Here is an 8,935-nt window from a genome sequence, read left to right as displayed (position 1 = left end):
TTTCGATATATCGATATTTTATTTTTTATCCGATATATTGATATCAACAAATTGAAACTTATCAGCGTACAACTATGATAAATAAATATTGTTCAGTATCAACAAACAATAAAAAAATATAATATTGAAATGAAACTGTTCTAAATTAACCAAAATTACTGTACCCTTTTAAAATTCCATTTGATAGCCAATCCCCAAATTCCTTTTCTGTTTTTAAACGGAATTTTGAAACGGTAACTTGGCCTACAGCAAGTTTGGTTATACAGTTGAATTTGTTTCTAAAATCAAAGAATCGTTTTATACAGTATTGACTTTCGCGTCCTCTCTTCCTGTCACGATGCACGGCGGCCAATGTAAAATAAAGTTTTCATGGATACAATTACCATCCTTAAACATCTCAAATACACAGTAATATACCTTTTAGTGTTGTGACCTTTTAATTGGAGCTATTATGTTCAAACATGTCTAAATGTTAATATAACATTTAAATACTACTTGTAATGGTACTCCCTGTAAATGGTAAACATATAACGGGTTGAATACCTCCACCACAGCAACCTACAAACCAAGTAAATCTCGATTTACCTGGTTGGATTTTCACTAAAATATTCCCCTAAATCTCAATCATTATGAGGTGAAGATAACTTTTCTACAACCTTCCTACTGTACAACTTATGAAATAGCGACCATACTAATGTAGGTATTTTAGAAGGACGAGTGTTGAATGGACGAGCCTTTAATGAGGCATGTCTCTTCTTATCTTTGCGAAACTGTTAAAACCTGTTCTTACAATACAATTGTAAAATATTGTAGTTAATAACAAATTAAAGTCCAAAAAGTACGTGTGGCATTCTGCTCAACCAATCGGTAACTACAAGAAACAAATAGATAGCAGTAAAAGATACTCAATCTCTACAGTATACAGTAAACAAGACAAAACCAACCTTGCTTATTATTTTCACCTGATTCATAAGTCCACGACCATCTTTAAAGGCAGCCGTAATATGACGAATTTACATATATTAGAGTTTGTATATACCAGGTGAAATCAATTACTGTGTGAAAATGAATAGTTAGTTTAGGTTGAGGTAACCTTTTTTATTAAAGTTGGTGATTTTCTTTCGTAATGCAAAATGTGTCCGCTCACCTCACAAAGCGAGCTGTTCATGAAACATGAGCGCTAGCGCTCCTAGCAGCGATAACTAGGGCTACCAAACTCATGTAGTGCAGAATCAGCCCGCAAGGAAGCGCTAGCGGTTTCCTTAATAAAATTGTACTTGGATAACAATATTATTCGAATTTAATAACTATTTTGATCCCTAACAGACTGTTATAAAAATGTATTAACAAGGTGAAATAAAATGCTTATAAATAAAAACATCTGGTCGTTTGCACATCGTAATTCTGAAAAAAAACCTATAGTTTATCATTTAGCACTCGCTGGGTAATAGGAGTGTAAATTTGGTTGGGTGCCTCTGCCCAACCGCCTCGGATTAACTTTGCGCAGTGCCAATATCGTAACCAATGAAGTTCAACTGAGGTGCGATTATTGCTAATTGAAAACCTTTACCAATATCCCGCCGTGGGGCGTGAAACACCACCCGCATCGGCAATTTTTGGCATCCCCCACGGGGGCTCATATCACCGAAAATTAATGAGTGGTGGTGAGGTGAGATACTACCACGACACTTGGCCTTAGGAGTTAGGGGATTGAAATATAAAACAAAATTGGCTCCTTCATTAAATCGATTAATGTTTACAGGGCTACAACATCAACTATTAACTATTGCTTTCTTGGTTACTTAATCTTTTTTGTTAGGCTATGTTTCAATAAAAATTCTATTATCATGTCATATGAGTAGTTTAAGAAAGATTTTATACTATGGACAATATTCTATTTACAGTTTGGTTTTTAAATTGTGTACAGTATGCTCATGTTAAATGGTTTTTATGGCATTTAATTAAAACAAATACAATAGGATGAGAAGTCTACTTGTGGTTGGTTAGTCTATGGAATTGCTGTCCAGGGACGAAATGCCAGCTGTCGTTGGCATTTGGGGACCGAGCAGGTTTTTATCTCACTTCAAGGATTTTTTAATCAACACAATCGCTGTTTTATTGCAAAATAATAGATTAACCTAAGTCTAAAAACAAACGTTGGAAATACTGGGCTATTATAAATATTCACATAGCCTTTAACATTTAAAATATATAATACACTTCAACTTAGAAAAATAAACGCTTCCTTGCGGGCTGATTCTGCACTACATGAGTTTGGCAGCCCTAGTTATCGCTGCTAGGAGCGCTAGCGCTCATGTTTCATGATCAGCTCGCTTTGTGAGGTGAGCGGACACATTTTGCATTACGAAAATTATCAAATTTAATAAAAAAAAGTTACCTTAACCTAAACTAACTATTCATTTTCACACAGTAATTGATTTCACCTGGTATATACAAACTCTAATTTATGTAAATTCGTCATATTACGGCTGCCTTTAAAGATGGTCTTGGACTTATGAATCAGGTGAAAATAATAAGCAAGGTTGGTTTTGTCTTGTTTACTGTATACTGTAGAGATTGAGTATCTTTTACTGCTTTCTATTTGTTTCTTGTAGTTACCGATTGGTTGAGCAGAATGCCACACATACTTTTTGGACTTTAATTTGTTATTAACTAAAATATTTTACAAATGTATTGTAAGAACATGTTTTAACAGTTTCGCAAAGATAAGAAGAGACATGCCTCATTAAAGGCTCGTCCATTCAACACTCGTCCTTCTAAAATACCTACATTAGTATGGTCACTATTTCATAAGATGTACAGTAGGAAGGTTGTAGAAAAGTTATCTTCACCTCATAATGATTGAGATTTAGGGGAATATTTTAATGGTCGGATGCTTATAGGGTGGCTAGGAGGTATCTTCGTCGAGCCATCAATCGGAGTAAACGCAGTTGCTGGGATAAATTAAGGGACGATGTTGATTCCAACTCTTGGGGCCTGGGTTACAAACTTGTAACCAAGAAACTTGGAACCCGCTCTCCACCTTCCGTCATGGACAGGGTCACTATGGAGAGGATAGTCGAGTCCCTTTTCCCGACTCACGCGTTGCGCCCACTGCGGGATTTTGGAAGGGTGGACGACATCCCACTTTTCAGCCCTTAAGAGCTGGTGGCGGCCGTCATATCCCTGAAGAACAACAAGGCTCCTGGTCCCGATGGGGTACCCGGTGAAGTCCTCAAGAAGGTTTTGACCACCAACCCCTTGATCTTTTTGAGCATGTACAACGCCTGCCTGGTTGAAGGGGGTTTCCCCTTGTGCTGGAAGACAGCTAGGCTTGTGCTTGTTGGGAAGGGCAAGGGAGACCCAGATCTGCCATCCTATTACAGACCTCTGTATATGTTGGATACGGCTGGCAAAGTCCTCGAGAAATTGATCCATTCCCGGCTAAATTCAGCCGTTGTCGCTGCGGGGGACCTCTCCCCTCGTCAGTATGGATTCAGGATGGGGCGATCAACGATTGATTTGATTGAGGAGGTGAAGCAAGCCGTGATGAGAGCTGAGGATTTTAACAACTACTCTCGCAGGGTTGTGCTGCTCGTAACGCTCGATTTGCGAAATGCATTTAATTCGGCGAGGTGGTGCGATATGCTGGACGCTCTGGAGAACACCTTCCACGTGCCGGCATACCTCATGCGCATCATAGAGGATTATCTCCGGTTTCGCTTCCTCACGTATGACACTGCGGAGGGCCCGCGGACGATGAGTGTCACTTCTGGTGCTGCCCAAGGTTCCATACTCGGCCCAGACCTCTGGAACGTCGCTTATGACAGCCTTCTGAGGTCTGAAATGCCTGAGGAAACTGTTTTAGTTGGGTACGCAGACGACGTTGCAGCTTTGATAGCTACACGTAGCGTTGAGCTGGCTCAGCTAAAGCTAAACCGAGTTATGCGTACCATAAACGCATGGATGGCAGACCACGGTCTCTCGCTTGCTCTGAGATTCTATTTAAATCTATATCTATAAAAGAGGAACTATGTATGTGTGTGTGTGTATATATATATATATACGTTATGGACTCCGGAACCGCTCTACAGATTGTAATGAAACTTTCAGGCATTATTAAGCATCTCGATGGTTCGAGTGAAGTTTGGTGCAGATCTGTCAAAAGGGCTCTGCTCCAGAGGGTTTTAAGTGGGCCAATGTCAGACTTTTTGATCTACAATGTTTACAAATAAATATAATTTAAAAGCAGATGTTTACTTCCACCAACTGTTTTTTAGGTTTGAATAATTACAGCATTCTGTAATTAGCATTAGGTAAGCATTAGTCATGATTTTAAATAGTGCCACAGTGTTTCTAAAGAGTGCAGCACAGAAAACTATTTTACTTTTGAATAAGTCCAAATGTATTAAACCCCAATCGCAGCACACCTGTGCACTTAACAACGTTTAAATTCTCCAATGTTAAATATTAAAACATAAAAACCTTTATCAAAGTATTATAAACAATAAAAGGGATGACTTTTTAAAATTTATGACAACAGCTAATTTGCAACCAAAAGGTGAGTGAGCGTAGCGAACGAACATCAACCTGGAGGCGAGTTAGCGTAGCGAACGAGCTAACCTGAAAACAAGTGAGCGCAGCGAACGAGCTCCAACCTAAAGGTGAGTGAGCGTAGCGAACGAACTTCAACCGGGACGTGATTGAGCCATGCGAATACTTATGAAGTTAAACGGGGCAAAGCCCGTGGGTACAGCTAGTAGGGAATAAATGTGATATTTTTAAGTAGACATTTTAGTGTAAATTCAATCAGACAAATGGAAATTCGCTTAGTCTGCAGGTTTGCTGCGGCGGGGGTATTTTCCAATATATCAGCATACACTAGATTTAAAATTAATCAAAACAAAAATGGTGGTATCCACTACTTACCAGATTTAAAAGTCATAACTTAAACGTTTCTATCTATATCTATAAAAGAGGAACTATGTATGTATGTATATATATATATATATATGTATATACGTTATGGACTCCAAAACCGCTCGACAGATTGTAATGAAACTTTCAGGCATTATTAAGCAACTTTCAAGGATGGTTCGAGTGAAGTTTGGTGCAGATCCGTCAAAAGGGCTCTGCCCCAGAGGGTTTTAAGTGGGCCAATGTCAGACTTTTTTATCTACAATGTTAACAAATAAATATAATTTAAAAGCAGATGTTTACTTTCACCAACCGTTTTGTAGGTTTGAATAATCACAACATTCTGTATTAGCATTAGTCATGATTTGAAATAGTGCCACAGTGTTTCTACAGAGTGCAGCACAGAAAACTATTTTACTTTTGAATAAGTCCAAATGTATTAAACCCCAATCGCAGCACACATGTGCACTTAACGACGTTTGAATTCTCCCATGTTAAATATTAAAACATAAAAACCTTTATCAAAGTATTATAAAAACTGTTTGGTTTGGAGTTGAGATACTATCACGACACTCGGCCTTTGAATGAGGCCCCTTTAAAAGTGAATAATGTTGACACGGCTACAACGTTAACTATTAATTGCTTTGTTAATTACTTAATCTTTTTGTTTAGTTTCAATTAAAAAATCTATTATCATTGTAGGGGCCTACAAATGTATAAATAAAGAATATTTGAATTGAATTGAACATTATTTGTCTCCGAGGCATAACGAATAATACAATACACTTTAACGTTTTACAGATGACTTTATAGTTGAAAAATCATGATATGAGAATTGATGTAACATTAATGGTTTTAAGTCAAGTAGGCTGATGATATAAGTAACACTACCAATTTTTAATTATATGTGTGTTGTAGATTGATAGCATAAAGATTATTATTTACTTTCCCCAATCATGTTTTAGTTATCAATCAAAGTAGCTTATTTGACATTAATTTTTCATACACTGTTTTTACACTTGTTTACAATCTGACTGATGTTTAACAACCAACTGATGTTAACCAGCTGTTAAACTACAATTAACTCTCATTTTAAATGGTTAAAGGAATTTAATCAGCAACACTGGGCCTTGGACAGCACTTTGAAGTAAATAATGTATTGAGATTATTCACCACACTACGATGTTTTTAGCCGTTTTATAAACGTTTATTGGAAGCCGAAAGCTACGTATGGGGACCGGGCAGATTTTTACATCCCTAGGGCCGAAAATCAGCTGCTCGTTTATTTGCATATTAAATACACAATCAGTATACATGAGCATTGTAATAGATTTGTTTTATTGTCACCGTGGCCTAGTGTTGTTGATTAATTAATTTAATTACACACCTAGTCTCTAGACTGTGGTTATTATTATTCTGGTGAATGGTAAAAGGGTACAGTGAGGTGTAAAATAGCGTTTATACCAAGGACCGAAATGGTTTTGCAGCTATTTATCGTATAAACTATCTTTAGCCGGCAAAACCTTATTTTCGAAATACTATATACTATTAACTCCTTGGCCTATGGAGAAAGAGAGCTACTTTAGACTCGCAAAACCTATAAAAAAACGGCAAAAAGCATGTAACGTTATACTTTATCGATGGACTGTTAACAGCAATATGTATTTCTGAACTAGACAATTATGACGTAAGTTGATATAAATGCATTGCGGGATTAGCATTGTGTGTAGCGGATGCGGAAGTTGTCGTGCGACCGAGCTTTCTACACTACAGCTGTCAGTAATGGAACATTGTCTAAATATTCTCAACAGTTGACTGCAATAATGAGCTTGCACCTCCTGCAGAAGTAGAACCATCCAACGTGGGTTTGGGGGTAAATTTTACTTACTAAGGTTGGCAAGGTCAAATCTACCCAAGATATTTTTCGTCTACAGAAAGTCCTAAATCCTGTAGGTAAATTTTTAAGGTAAAAAACCTTCACATCAATTAAAATCTCGTGTGAATTTCACTAAAGGGATGTTTCCAAGCAGTAAGCTTGTGAACCTTTTTCATCAGAGGGACTTACCATGTTTTATTTTCTAGAATTAATAGCAGTTTGAGATTGGCTGCAAAACATGGTTTACGGTGGTATCACAGGCAAACTCAATTAATCAACGAGATCTGAACCCTGAACGTTGAGTTCAGTGGTCCCGTGCTTTATTCCACTAAATCAACGATCCCTAACTTGTGGTTAGCCCAGATAACTTACATGGAATACAGAAATGAATCGACCAAAGTTGTGTACATACAAGTAACATACCAAACAAAATACCATCCATTCACCTTTATCATTCAAGAATTGTTCCTAGAAGGCCGCATGATTACACTAACGATATATTCAACCTCCAGTGTAGGTCTGTACAGTGTACATCGTATACACTGATTATACGATCGCACGCAGACCTTTGATTGGGCAAAAGTCATCTTCATTATATCAAAGGTTAGGCCGCTCGGCCAATGAAGATCAACTAGTTTCACTATCAACCATTGTTCAGATATTAAACAGTCTCGACTTTCTGTTATGAAGGTTTTCATTATCTTGTCTTTCATCCTATCTTTAAGTGTTCAAATGGCAAAGTTGTAACATAACGGTTTTCATTAACATTTAAACTTCTTTCTTTTTCCTCCTATCTTCAAAGAGATCAAATAGCTAAGATGTAACCTAATGGTTTCCATAAATGTTAGTTGTAGTGCAGCTTGAAGGGATTCGAAACATAAGTTGCGGCAATATGGCATAGCTAAAATCCATTGAGAGATTAGCAGAATTTGAATTTTAAACCCATGACTGCAACAGAAAAAAGCTCTGAGATCATTTGAGCTCCAAAACGTCCCAGCTGTCATGCAATGATAAAACCATCACTGATAGTGAGTCAGCTGGTCAGACGATAGTGCGACATACAACAAGCATCGATGTTTTGGGTTTGCATCCAAATGCCGCCATTTATCAGCGCCTACAGTTGCTTTGCTTGTCACAGGCATTTGAATCTCATGGGTACGGACAAATGTAGGGCCATAGGAGGACGCTAACCTCTTCGAAAAAAAGACGAAAATGTATGTACAGTAATCATACAGCATAATGCCCACAGATAGGCTAGGTGTTCCGCTATAACTCCTATACCTGTCGGGGTTATATGAATTGTGTGGGGACACAGATTACGTCACATGGAAGGTATGCGAGATTGACAGATCTTCAAAGCTGCTGCTCGGTGCAGACCAGCGAACACATAACAAAATAGAAGCGCTACTCGGAGCGCAGGAGCGTGGCAGTCTTACTAGACGGCGAAACGGACAAAGATGGCGGCGCTAGCCTACAGTACATGTCGGGGAAATAAATATGTGCACTCGAGTTTGAGCCTAACTATCTCAGAGATGAATAATCCAATTTTGTTGAAACAAAAATTAAATATAAGCTGGTTTAAATACGTTTTACGTGGTAGCAATAAAAAATCCGTTTAGCATAAAAATGTATATTGTTGAAAGATCCTAAAAAGTGCCGGGTTTTAAGAAACTCTGCAATAACACTGAAGTTTAAAATTTAATTGTCAACAACCCACTGAGCCAATCGGCCTGCCAGTTGCGGGAGAAATTTTTGTTTATATCTGTTTAAAAAACACCTTTTTTCGCATTATTAATCTGTCATATTGGTGTTATTTCTTGTATCACGACAAACACGATGGTATTTTGAACGAAATTTTTAGCGTATTATTAACGTTGTTAGCATACGTTTTAAAAATAAACATCAGCATAAAAACTATCGTGAGTAAAAATTTTAAAATGCATGGAACTGTTAACAATAAATCTACCAATAAGCCATACAAATTTCAGAAAGATTGGCTTAGTGGTTTGTTTAGAATTAAGTTTTAAACTTCAGTGTTATTGCAGAGTTTCTTAAAACCCGGTACTTAGGATCTTTCAACAATATACATTTTTATGCTAAACGGATTTTTTTTATTGCTACCACGTAAAATGTATTTAAAAT

At 37.3% G+C, this 8,935-nt stretch overlaps 1 non-coding gene across 1 annotated transcript; it reads left to right on the top strand.

The window, feature by feature from the left end:
- The first annotated feature begins 1,495 nt into the window (after positions 1 to 1,495).
- On the top strand, positions 1,496 to 1,635 carry LOC128993669 (U4 spliceosomal RNA). The gene has a single exon (XR_008490798.1). It is a non-coding gene; the product is annotated as a U4 spliceosomal RNA (small nuclear RNA).
- The last annotated feature ends 7,300 nt before the right edge of the window (positions 1,636 to 8,935 follow it).

Source organism: Macrosteles quadrilineatus, unplaced genomic scaffold (genome assembly GCF_028750875.1).
Source record: "Macrosteles quadrilineatus isolate MER2022 unplaced genomic scaffold, UCM_ALF_1.0 Scaffold_4__1_contigs__length_99947679, whole genome shotgun sequence".
NCBI classification, from domain to species: domain Eukaryota; kingdom Metazoa; phylum Arthropoda; class Insecta; order Hemiptera; family Cicadellidae; genus Macrosteles; species Macrosteles quadrilineatus.
Note: the sequence above shows the minus strand (reverse complement) of the source record. Positions and strands in the feature narration are given on the sequence as shown.